This window comes from Marmota flaviventris, chromosome 4, assembly GCF_047511675.1.
Source record: "Marmota flaviventris isolate mMarFla1 chromosome 4, mMarFla1.hap1, whole genome shotgun sequence".
NCBI classification, from domain to species: domain Eukaryota; kingdom Metazoa; phylum Chordata; class Mammalia; order Rodentia; family Sciuridae; genus Marmota; species Marmota flaviventris.
The window spans coordinates 45,562,587-45,575,467 of NC_092501.1; positions in this window are offsets into that span (position 1 = coordinate 45,562,587).

Consider the following 12,881-nt stretch of genomic DNA (forward strand, 5'->3'; position numbering starts at 1 on the left):
CTGAATGCTGGGAACCAGTACCTGCTGGGGGCACATGGTCCCCCAGGGTGAGTATCAGGATGTGATAGTGTCCTCTACTTTGTAAGGAAGGACAAGTGAAGGATTTAGGCCACTAAGGGTTGGAAAGGGCTTCTGATAATCAGAGTTCACACTCCTACGTGTTCTGGGTGCTCCGGGCTAAGTCCTGCCAAGTCCTACAGACCTGGAAAGTAAGAGCTAGAGTCGCTCCCATTTTATAAAGAGGACACAAGGCGTGGCTTGGAGAAATCACCTGCTCAGGGTCACACAGTGAGCAGCAGAGCTAGATGGGACCTAGGAGCCTGGAGGATAAAATCCACCTGACCGAGCCACCTCGCTCAGTGACGGTGGCATCAGATCAGTGAGTGGTTGTTCTTCTGTTTGTGTTAGAGTTAGGGGGGCTGAGGCCCAGCACACGATGGGCCAGTTTTCAGAGGAGCCCTGGAAGCCCAAGATCCAAGTGGCTGAGGCCCTGTTGGGAGGTTCTGGGGACAAGGTTCCCTAGGAACCTTGCCTGCCTGTGTGTGATAAGCCCTTGACAATGTCAGCAGCTCTGTCCTGGGAAACAGGAAGGGCTGAAGGTGTACTGATTGTGGCCAGGTGAGCTGTGGCTGTGAAGTAGAGGGTCAGGAGCTGTGGGGAGCTGCTGGCAGGGAATGGGAAGGTGAGGGGCCTCTGCCAGGGTTGGGGGGCCTGGGCCAGCTCACTTCTTGAGTAACTGCATGCCTGGGGCCAGGTGGTTACTCTAAAACCAGGGCTGAGTTCAAGGTGAATCTTCCATCCAGTTGAAAATCTACCTTGTGCCAGGCTGCGGCTGGGACCTGCCCTCACCTCGCCCTCACTAGTGGGGGTGCTGGCAAGTGGACATAATACTCAGTCCCAGGGGGAGGACAGCACATTGGGATACACAAAGAGGCCTGCAGGGAATGATTTCCAAGATGAACCCTGACATGTGAGTAGAAGCCATCCAGGCAGAAGGGACAGCTGAGCAAAGGCTCAGAGTCTGGAAAGTTATCGTGTTTAGGATGGAAAGGAACTTGATTTTTTTTTTTTTTGTATTAAGGGTAAATTCAAGTTCAATAGAATAACTGAGGTGTGCAACGCAGTGGGATTTCATCCATCTGCCATGCTGTGCAGTGGTCCCTGTTGAGTCACACTGCCTTTGTCTTCCTGAGAGACCTCAGTGGTTTCCTGCCCTGAAGGCTCAGCCCTGACAGCACAGACAGGTTGGCTGCATCTTTACAACATGGGCTGTGCTCAGGCAGGATGTCCTAGTCACAAAAACCACTTGGGGCTAGAAATGATGTGCCCATTTTATAGATGGGGATACTGAGCAGAACGGAAAAGATCTGCCTACAGTCACAGGGTCAGGGTCAGGACTGAGATGCAGGCGGCTGAGGCTCAGTATCTCAGGCCCTGTAGTTTCCCAATATGGATCTTCAGACCTGCTGGAATTCAGACTGGGGGCTGCGGTGTGTTTCTCACAGCATTCGGGCCCAGGGTTGGAAGCAGCTTGCCACACCTCTTCAAGGGAGGGACAGCCGGTCTTGTTTGACTTCAGCTCCAAGTACAGGGATTGGGGGGCCATGGTGGCCTCAAGGTGGATCTTTGAGGGGTAGCTCTGGTGGCTGGCTGGAGGCTTGAGGACGGTGGGTGTGTGGGCAGGCAGGTGGAGCGGGAAGTCTGGCCAGTGAGCCTCAGGACAAAAACCTTCCCACCGGCGTCCCCAAGGGCAGCAGCTGACAAATGGGCCCCAGCTTCCATTGTTAATTTGTGGAGTGGCGCTTAATAATAAAATGCTCCTTAAATCTGGGACGTGGCATGAGTGACTGCTTTTGCAGGTCCGAATCAGGGTCATTAACTGCATATGACAAAGGTTTCATAAACATTTGTTAAACTCCATCAGCTCACTGTGCTCATGGCTTGCTGCTCCTGGAGGCACCTTTGCTGACAAGAAAGGTTCAGACCCAGGGCCCAGGAGCCTGATGGCCAGCTTTGGAGGCCCTGCCATGCTGCCCTCAGAGGCGAAGCGACATGGGGTACCAAGGCAAGGAGCCCTTACTCTGGGAAAGGCAATTGGTGTCCAAGAATGAACGGGTGGCTGGCTGGTGGGTGGAAGAGAGCAGACTCCTAAATCTGCACCTTTGAGCATTTTATCTCACCTCGCTGAGCCTCAAGCTCATCACCCACAAAAAGACATGATATTTACTCACCATACTTCTGGGGGAACATTTTGTGAAACAAAACACACTGGTAGTGGGCTCCAACCTCCTGTCCCCTCTGTCCTCTCTACAGAAGCTAAAGAGGAAGGGGCTGGGGAAGCAGGGGTTCAAAGGGGAGATGGAGAAACCAAGCTTGCTCTTGGGAGGGAGGAAGGACCTGCTCCCACATTGTCACCTTTTTCCTGCTCTTCTCTTGGCTATCGTCGCTCTCCCTCACTTCCCAGTGTTCAGGAACATTCTGTTTCACATTAGAGTCTGTGTCTGTGGCCTTTTCGAAAACGGTGGGCCTGATGGGGCTGAGCAGGGCAGGAGGAGAGTGGCAGCTGACGTCGTGAGGGAGTTTTGGAACCAAGTAGCAGAGGATGGCAGCATTCAGCCAGTATGGACTGGTCTGGGACAACTGGGACTCCTTCCCATGGGGGACAGGTGAGTATGAAGGGCTTTGCAAGGCTTGCCTGTGGGGGCAGGCCACAGGGGAGGGACAGGGGGCTGGACCCACCTGTAGGGAGGCTAGGCAGCCCCTGGTGAGTCCTTTTCCTGATTCCCCCTTGACTTCCTGTCCCACTCCCCACAGAGGCTGGGGACACACATCACAAGTGGTCCAGGGATTCTTTTCTCCCCTGCTCTCTGCTCTCTGGCCCCTCAGCTCCCACCTCTCCTGCCTGAGGATACTCAATAATGAAGCCACAAGCAACACGGGTCTGTTTAGTCACACATGTGCACAGGCCGATTCCCCCGACTGAGCAAGAGTTTCCGAGGGGAACCGCCAGAGAGGAAGGGTGTGGTGGGGCCTGAGGTGGGGGAGTCCAAGCGCTGAGACCGTCCCTGAGCCGGGAATGTTTGCAGGGGAAAACATGACCAAGAGTGGCTCTGGAAGCTGGGGCAGGGGCGAAGCGGTGTGTGCCCAAGCATGAGAATGTGCACGTGTGCTCAGAGACTCTTGGAGGTGGGGAGTGGGGAGCAGCCAAGTTCCCAGGCACATTTACGTCCCTTTAGCCACAGGATCTTTGCACCTTTGCATCAATCTGGGTGGTACCTGCTCATCTTCTCGCTATCTATAAGGAGAGGGGTTACCTGTCTTGCCCAGCATCTCACGGCTGGCACCTCGACTGTGGTTCCTCATGCCCCACCATGCCCTGCGGAAGAAAGTTCCAGACCCTTTGCACAGAAGGGAAAGCCTCACCATGCCTTCTGATCCCTTGTCCCTGCTCCCTCCTCTGCTCCTTCTAGAGCCGGGAGCTGGTAGATCTCCTCTAAGCCTCAGGGCAGATGGCTGCAGGCCTGCGATCTCCAGCCAGACTCAGAGGCCGCTCCTCCTGCTCCCGCCTGGAAGCTGCCTCCACACTAGCTTTTGTCACTCTGCCTTGGAGTGGCCCTATCACACTGTCCCGTGCTCCTTACATGCAGGGTGCCCTTGTTCATTTTATGCACAGTGTCTGGCTCAGGCGCTGGGACATGGGAAGGCGCCTGTTAACTCTGGTGGATGAACAGATGACCAATGGGACTCAGTCACCCCTGGAGTGGACGAAATGCTCTGAGGAGGGACCTTCCCCAGGGACTGGATGCCGATCCCAGTATACTTTGGGATTCCCAATAGGGCTGCCCATCAGGGTCCTTTGCTTGTTCCTTGGCCTCGGGGTGCTGGAGTGTGCAGGGGATTCTGGCACTAGCTTGGCTGGGGGTGCTACTCATGCCTTGCTGTCTCTCCCAATGAGCATGAGAATTTGGGTGGGGTGGAGGGGGGTCTAGGTGACATCATATTACAGAGGAGCCATGATCCTCTGGGAACCTCACAGCCAGGACTGGAGCAAATGGAGAAACTGAGGCCTGCAGGGGACAGGGCTGGCCAGGCTCAGAGAGTGGGTGGGGCAGGGCTGCTCACTTGGCCCCTGCACCCCATCCTGCATCTAGAAACTGTAAGAGTGAGAGCGCAGATTGGGAAGGAGTGGAAATGCGGGAGCCAGGCCTGGCCCTGCATGGTGCTGGCGGCCCTCACCAGGTAACCCTCTGGCCACCTCACTTAGGTAAATTTATTTCGAGTCTCCCTCTCTCCGTCAGCTAAGCATGCTCCGCCTCAGGCGTCTCTCGAGCAGCGGCAGGAAAGAGTTATAAGATTCTCTTTTAAAATGAAAAGGAAAAAACATCCCTCCCTGCTCTTTAGCTCCCTCCCCTTCCCTTAAGGGAAAAATATGGATCAAGACTTTCCGCTGTGGCAGTTCCTTGCAATCGTTGGGCTGTTTGTCTAGCTCCTCTCGGGCGCTGTGAATTTACGGCATGGTCTCTCTGGAAGTGGCTTTAGGGGAAAAAGATGGTGGGGTTTTATTCTTGCTAATTTAAAACAATAATAATTGTTCACGAGTTAGGAAGCATTCCTAGGAAATCAGTCCAATCTTTTGGAACAACTGGAAGAGGACAAAGCCAAATTTCCCATCAGGGCTCCTTGGTGCTGTGGGAGTCACTCCTTCATTCAGCCTGTGGCCTGGGCCAAACATGGCAGAGAGGGAGCCAGTGCTCCACCTGGTGGGCGGGGGCAAAGAAGGGCATTGTACCTCCTCACGTGGAGTAGGACAGGTGTGAAGATGGCGGTGATGATTGCAATTCTGGACCAACAGGGCTCATGTTAGGACAGGGTGACATCTTTCCCTAACCCAAGAATCCCCCAGTGGGAGGACTGAGCTCTGGGGAGAGGTACTAGGCTTGGTTTGGACTTATGCCTTCGGCCAATGCCCTCCCCTTAAGATGTGTGTGATTTGGATCTTAAATGACCCCCAAAACTCACATGTTGGAGGCTTGGTCTAGCTGCTGGCGCTACTGGGAGAGGGTGGAAATGTTAGGAGGAGAGGCCAGTTGGAGGCAGTAGGTCACTGGGGTTGAGCCCCTGAAGGGGATATTGGGACCAACCGTGACCCCTTCCTCTCTCTCTTTTTGCTTCTTGGCCACCAAAAGGTGAGCAGCTTTGCTCCACTTGACCCTGCATGCCAGGACATTTGGCCTTGCCACAGGCCCAAAGTGATGGGGCCAAGTGACTACAGACTAAGACCTCCGACCACAAGCCTCCTTTAAAGTTGTTTATCTCAGGCATTTTGTCACAGTGATGGACAGATGACTAACATACAGGGGGAGTAATTCCAGTGTGAGGTGGAGACTGAAATAGGGTAAACCAAGGCCTGTGTCAGCTAGAGGTGGTGGGGAGGGGTTTGGTTACTTAGAAAACTCAAGAGCAGGAAAAAATAAGAGCTAAACCCTGAGTTTGACTGAAAGCGGAGAAGCAGATGGAGGCTGTACATTTAGGTCCAATTAGAGAGCAAATCCAAGGGGCCTGGTGGGCACCATGAGAGCAGCCGTGATGGTGGAGGCCTGCATCAGGAGAGAGACTAAATTCTAGGGCAAAGTTGAGACCAGGGCTGACCCTTACTGTGTCTCCTTCTGCACCACGTGGGGCAGGCCAGCTGGTGCCTGAAAGCCACTGGCAATGTGCAGGGCCCTACTGGGGGAAGGTCACCCACAGGTCATCCAGGAGGCGTGCAGGGCCACAAGGACAAGTGGAAGAGAAATCTGCACCCAAGAAGGAAGGTCTGAGCCAGTGAGGAGACCTGTGGGTTGCCTTCAGAGGTGCCTCCAGCTCCGCGGTGGCTTTGGGCTGCCCTGAGGCTGACCGGAGGCCGTGGTGGCAGGATGAACACAAGCTCTGTTTGTCAGGGGTGGTCCTGGTTGTGCCTGTGCCAACATGAATAGATCACCTTTCAGTCTCAAAGACCCAGTTTGGACAGAAAGCATCTTGCCTGTATGACCGTGCCGTCCAAACCAAAGTCGGCCCTCCTTGGTCCTGCTCGCCCGCCTGCCGCCAAGACTTTGTCTCCGAGGACCTCCCTGCCTTTTCTCCCTGTGCCAATCTTGATTAGTTTTGTTGACCTCTGTGTTTCTGAGGCTCAGTTTTGTCCTTGGTTTGCAAAATGATCATCCAATTAATAACATTGTCTGTTTCCCAAGGAGACCAAAACTTTCTCTCTCTCTCTCTCTCTCCTTTATCTCTCTCTTTCTTTCTGCAACTCTCTCTCTCTTGTTCTTGCTATCTCTCTGTCTCTCTTGCTCTTTTCTCACTTTCTGTCTCGGTCGCTCTTACGGCCTCTCATCTCCATCTGTCTCCCATTTTTCTTCATCTGTCCATATGTCTGTCCACCTGTCCCTGTCTGGCTCTGTCTCTCTCCTGCTCCTGTCTGTCTCTCTCTGTCTCCCTCCCACTGCAGAAGTCTCTGGGGTAGAGGAAGCCAAAAGTCTACCTGGGACTGAGTGCAGTGACTTGTCTTTTTTCTCTTTCCTACCTCTTTTCATCTTGGTCCTGAAGACTCCTGGGGCTCCTCAGAATCGAACTCAGGATGGCCCTGAGTAGCAGGACAGAGGAAGAGAACTCGCCGGGAGGGAGAGGCCACAAGTCCACTTGAGCCCTAGGAAAGCATGTTCTCCTTCAGCTCTAGAAGCAGTTCTGGAACAGAAGTCTCCAAAAAGCAATGCAGCCTCCACGAAGAGTGCACTGGGCTGTCTGGAAGGCGGGCGGTGGAAATCCTGCTTTCTCTGGTGTTCAGATGGCCTGGGGAACTCTGCATTTGCTCAGGATTGTCATGAGGCCTGAACCCGGATCCCACTCAGTGCGTTTGGCAAACAGGGACATTTAGTCCAGAGAAGTTCTTAGAGGCCACAGATTCACCGCTCTCCTGAGACAGGATGCATTTGCCTTTCTAAAACTGACGGCCAGTGACCCAGGTGGCCTGAGAGGTAGTGATCTCCCCAGTCCTGGAGGAATGGGAGCAAACCTGCCTGGCTGCTGGGGGGAGGGGCAGGGGCTGTCCTAGTGGCAACAAAGCACAAGGCAGGGCTGGAGAATTGGCTTCCAAGGTCCCTCCCAGAAGTCCCCAGCACTGCCTCCTGCATTGTACTCTGCTAAGGCAGCCTGTTTCCTCCTGGATGAGTCAAGAGCCCGCCTGCTGTGGCCTCCTCACTGGGTGGAGTTCCCAGGGAGCCGCCAAGGCCCCCCACTCCCGCACAGGGTCATGGCTTTCACAGCCTCTGGGGTTGCCTCTTGCAGCCACCACCCTCCCGGAGCCAAGAACTGAATTAATTGGTTAAACAAGGAAAAGGCAAAAAATATACACACGTGCACACACACACAGACACACAAAGAGAGGGAGACTTAGTCTGGAATGAGAAATGCCGTCTTGCTCTGGCCTTTTATCATAAGCCCATGGAGATGAATATTCTGACCTAATAATCAAAACAAGCTGTAATTGCAAACAGACCCTCTCCAGGCTGCTCAGTATGGCCGGGAGAGAGGCCTGCTGAGCCCGCCAGCCCTCCTCCTACTCCCCGATCCATGCAGCAGTCCAGCGAGCACCATTTTTCGGGCCTGGCAGGCGGGAGCCCTGCTCGCATTCTGCCCTCCCAGAGACCCCAGGCCTCCCTTTGCAGGGACCCCATACCAGCCTGAGACCACAGGAGTGGGGTTGTTGCTCCCACCCCCTCCCTGAGCCCATCTCCTCTTGGCTGGGGAAGAGGTTCTCCTGGGTGCGACCCCAGAGCTGGAAGATCTTCCTGTCCCCTCCCCAGCCCCCCTCCTTTTTAATGTTTTGTTTCAGGCACACCCTCAGCTCAAATTTGCTTTGAAGGTCAGTAATTTCCACTCCTTCTTTTCAAAACAATTGCACAGTTCTTCTGGGACCCAAATGTTGATTCTCTTCACCGAGGAATGAATCTCCCTCAAGAACAAATACATTCCAGAAATATCCATTTAGCATCTCCAGTGGAACCAGATATCCAGGAGGGGCCAAGGTGGACCAAACCTGGTCCTCATCCCCAGGGCACTCGCTCTGGTAGAAGCCCGGCCAACGGTGCCACACTCACAATGGGACACACGGTGAGTTAGTGCTATTTGGGGGGTGGGAACCCCACAGGAGTCTTGCTTCCACTGGGTGGGGTCAAGCTCTTAAACTTAAGTGCTGAAGGAAGAGGTGGCTGCTGATGGACAGGGACCGTGGAGGCAGCATCTACCAGACGGCTGGGACAGCCGAGGCAAAGGAGAAGAACCTGGACGAGTTGTGCGTCGTTTTGAAGATTGTCCCCGGTGGTTGCTGGGACTGGAACATCGGTCTGTGGCTCTAGGACGGAGGGGACTGCATAGGAAGATGATCCTGGGCAGGTAGAGGGATTGAGGTCACATCAGGATGGACTTCAAAGAGCTTGCTAAGGAGCTGAATTTCATCCCCAAAGGAATAAGGACCATTGGAGGGTTTGTAATAGGGCTGAGGTTTAGAGATGTCCCTTTGGTGATGGTGTTTGGAGAGGGAGGAAAGGAGGGAGAGAAGATGGAGAGGAAACGGTAGGAGGCTGATTAGGAAAGGGTCAAGTGTCCAGGTGAAGGGAAATGCTAGTCTGACTCAGAGCAGGGGCCGTGGGAAAGGTAAGGAGGAAGGAACTCTGGGGGCCCGCTTCTCTCCTGCTTTGCTTAGGTGTTGGGTGGGGTTGTTGAAAGACCATCAGGTTGATGACATGGGTGCTGAGGAGTTTTGAGATCAATATAATTTTTTTTTTAAGGTTCTGGGGATTGAACCCAGGGGTGCTCTACCACTGAGTTACATGCCCAGCTCTTTTTATTTTGAGACAGAGTGTCACTCAGTTGCCCTGGCTGGCCTTGAACTTGTGAGTCTCCTGCCTCAGCCTCCTGAGCAGCTGAGATTACAGATGCCACTGTGCCTGGCCCACTATCATTTGTGTGTATGTATTTTCATTTTAAAATAATTTTAGATTCATAGGAAGTTGCAAAGACATGGCAGAGTGGGCCCTTCACCTAAGGTACCCCAGTGGTTTTGGCTTGGGGAATTTGAGTACAGTAGCAGAAGAGTCCAGGTCAGTTTGACCATTGGGCCCATCCAGTCCCTGCCTGGAGAGCTGTGGGTCTTGGCCTACGCTTGGGTGGCATGAGCTCCGGCTTCTCCCATGGGTCAGCTTTCTGAAGTTGGTTCCAGTCCACTTCTTTCCTAGCACTGAGGGAAGTAGGCGAGACTGGCCAGATAGGGAGGCCTGGGGGTATCAGCCCTACCAGCAGCAGGCTTGGAACTAGTTGAGCAGCTTTTAGTTGGGAATCTGCAGGGTGGAGTGAGCTGTCCTGCATAAAGCTGTGTGAGGTGTGATGGGGTCCTGCCCCGGCTTCCATTCTGATCATTCTGGGACTGGGTGAACCTAGAAAGTGGCTCTGAGCTTCAACTTGCTTGGCCAAACTGGCTCTCCTCCCCACTTTCTACCAGACGAATCTGGAGGGACAGAGCTGCCTTTGGAAACTCCCACCCCAAATCCCAGATGGGCTCTGGAGTCTTGCCGGACTGTAATGCCATTGCCATAGGCGTCTGCAGCTGCCAGGGGCCACTTCGTCCCTCAGAAATAGGACGAAGCAACCTCAACCGTGCTGTGATGGGGCATCCTTCTCAGCCTTGCACAGTCCCCCAGGGGTGACCTGCTCCCCAGCCTTGCCTGCCCAGCCCCTATACTCCCCAGAGGGGTGACCGGAGCCATGTCCCTCTAGCACCATGTCACCATGGTGTCTTTGAGTTCTTTACCGGGGAAGCCAGGAGAAAGGCCAGGGTGGGTCCTGAACTGGGACCCACAGGGCATCTGGCCCTTATCTGACCTACCTTTGACCTGCTCTGTGACTCCAGGTAAGTGACTAAGCCCTCCACTAGGAGTGATTATAACTGTGGCTAGGACCCACCAAAAGAAATGATTGACACCGTCACATTTTTTAAAGCAAAGTGCTGTGCATGTTAAAGCACCCTGGTCGAGACATGCAATCCGTCGCTAATTCTCTCACAGTTTGATTTCTGCTGGTCCCTTTCTTACCCATGAAGGATAATTAATCATGAAACCAGTGGTAGAGATTCCACCACTCCCAAGTGCATGACAAGTGTCATTCCCAAAGTGAGCATTTTAGAGCAGACTTGACCAAGGCTGAGAGAGGCAGAGGAGACCCTTTATTCCACAATCATTCATATAGCTCCCGCCATGGGCATTTCGTTCAACTTGATGCTGGGGCTTTGGACTGAGCCCATCCTTACCTACATAGTCACGAGCCTACGTGGCATGGAAGAGGCTCTAGGCTTGGACTTCCAGCATCCAAGGCCAGCGTTCCCTTCCACGTGGTGCGCTGCTCTTTATAGACTAGTTCTCCTGAGGTGAGGTGGGTCTGAAAGGGCTGCTCCTGGATCTCTCTCTAAAGACACAGCAGCGTCCGTGTCTGTGGAAGGTCTCACTGGAGCCCGTGGCACTTACACAGGAAGGTCCTTGGGTGTGGTCTCTCTCAGGTGGTCTGGGGTACTACCTCTGTGGCCCATCTGGCACTGGGTACTTTGTACTCCCCCCACTCTGGTGACTGCTGTGACTCCCCAGGGCCTGTTGAATTGAGTCAGGCTCCTCAGTCCAGGAACGGTCCTCCTCAGCATACCTGCTGCCCTCTCCATTCTGCCCTCCTGTGCCATGGACTTCCTGCAGATCCCCGGAAGCTCTCTACTTGGCCAGATGTGAAAGCCCACACCTCTCCTGAGGTCAGGCCTCTGCGCTGGTCTCGGTTCCTGACCTCTGCTCCAGGTAGACACTTGTTGGGATCTGAGAATCCATCCTTTGCCTGACTGGTGGGCACACTCCACTGTGGGACGTCTCTGAGTTGCATAAATGAGAAGGAGGAATGAGATACCCCAGCGGTAGGAAATGGAGCTTTCTGGGTTTTCTTAAAGAGTCTGAAAGGAAGCTTGGGTCATGGCTATATTTTACCATTTGTGTTTATCTCAGAATGGTATTTCCCTGCTAGGAGATGCATTTCATGAAGGCATATTCTAGAAGCTTGCTGGTGGGGTCCCAGTAGGATAGACACAGTGTGACCAAAGGGGACTGGTCACACTCTTCAATTACTGCAGAAATGAAGGCTATTGTCAAGGCCCATCTTTACATGGAGTACCTCTGGGGTGCTGGGTGGGGCCACCTATCCTGAGAGTCCATAAAAGACCTCAGCAGGTCTTTGGTTTTCCTTGATAGGCCAAAGAGGAGAGTAAATGAGAAAAAACCCTGGTTTGTTTCCTTGGGTGTATCTGCTTCCCCTCCCCACTTGCCCTGCATCTCACTGTCCTTGAGAATAGCCCGGAATGGTCTCTTTTAAAGGGAAAGCAGCATGCTGATACCCCAGTGGCTGGGGATTCTTGCACCTCGGTCCCTGGCTCATTGGTTCACTTGTTCCCTTACTCACTAACTCGCTCAGCCACTCCCAGGTTCATCTGAGTGATCGCCACGTGCAGCCGCCCAGAGCGCAGCCTCCTCGGGCACCACAGTGCTGATCTCCCTGCCTCCACCTGTGTGGCCAGCCTCTGACCCAGCTCAGCTTCTGTTTAGGGCCCCGTCTACCCCTCCACCTTGGCAGCTCCAGCAGCCAGACCAGTTGCCCGGGTTGCAGTGACATTCCTGGTGGTACCGCAGAGGACTCCACCTCAGCTGCTTTTGCCAGTTCCTGGGAGGGCCCGTGGCTTCCCAGTGTCCCAGACCCATTAGTCACCCATCCCTGGAGCATCAGGTCATTCCAAGCAACACCTACAAGTGCATGCAGGGAGAGCTACATGGGGACTCTATTTCCTTGGTAACACCTTCTGGCCTCCAAACTCTGAGGGTCTCTCCCTCACCCTTCATTTCTGTACCCTTAATACCTGGATCTGGGGACCTACCATAGGCACTAGCTGACCCTGTGAACCAGGGCATTTGGGAAAGCACCTTGAGGAACATCCGGTTGAGCCTGGTCTTAAGGAGAGGTGGGAGTTTCCTAGGTGAATAAAGGTCTGTGATGAGCCAAGCCAGGGGAAGTAGCTGAGAACTGGGGAGCAGTGGGGTATCCCACGTGACTACAGGTAAGACGAGGACAGGCTGGAGCTGAGACACAGTGAGGTCAGCAGCAAAGAAATGGTAAGTCAGAGAATCTAGGGATGGAACCTGATTGGGGTCACGGGGCATTTTTAGAGAGGAAATGGGACCATTTTATTTAGGTCAGTTGCCATGGAGGTAAATAGAACATGGACTCAACTGGAGGGAGAACAGTAAACTAGGAGGATTTTAAGAGTGTTTAGAAGGCTGGTACAATCACCCCTTTAAAAATATAAATTTAATAAATCCCCAGATGGTGATGGAGGACCACCAAATTTATAGAGGTCATGTTGGAGAAAACAGTGGACTTTCAAATTATCCTGTTATTGACACAAAATCCAAGAGGCCACCTTCCCAGAGGACTGGTTTGAAATTCTTGTGGCAATACTCCTGTGTATTAAGCTCCACTTTTTTTTTTTCTGTATCAAAATCATTTGATTTCTTCATGGTGTGTCCACAGAGCCATCAGAAGATAATTATTCAGAAAAAAATAGTTAGTCTCCTGGCCTTGCTTATTAGATTGGCACATCGGCTTTCCTGGATACAGGAGACACGTGATTTTTTTGTAAGGTGAAGCTGTATAGGATATTTGTCACACAATGATGTGCACACGTTTAGCATACCTTAGGGGCTCCAATGTTCACCAGGCATTTTTATGCATGTTAGACATGTCACGCTTTCCCCCGGAGCTCTGATCTG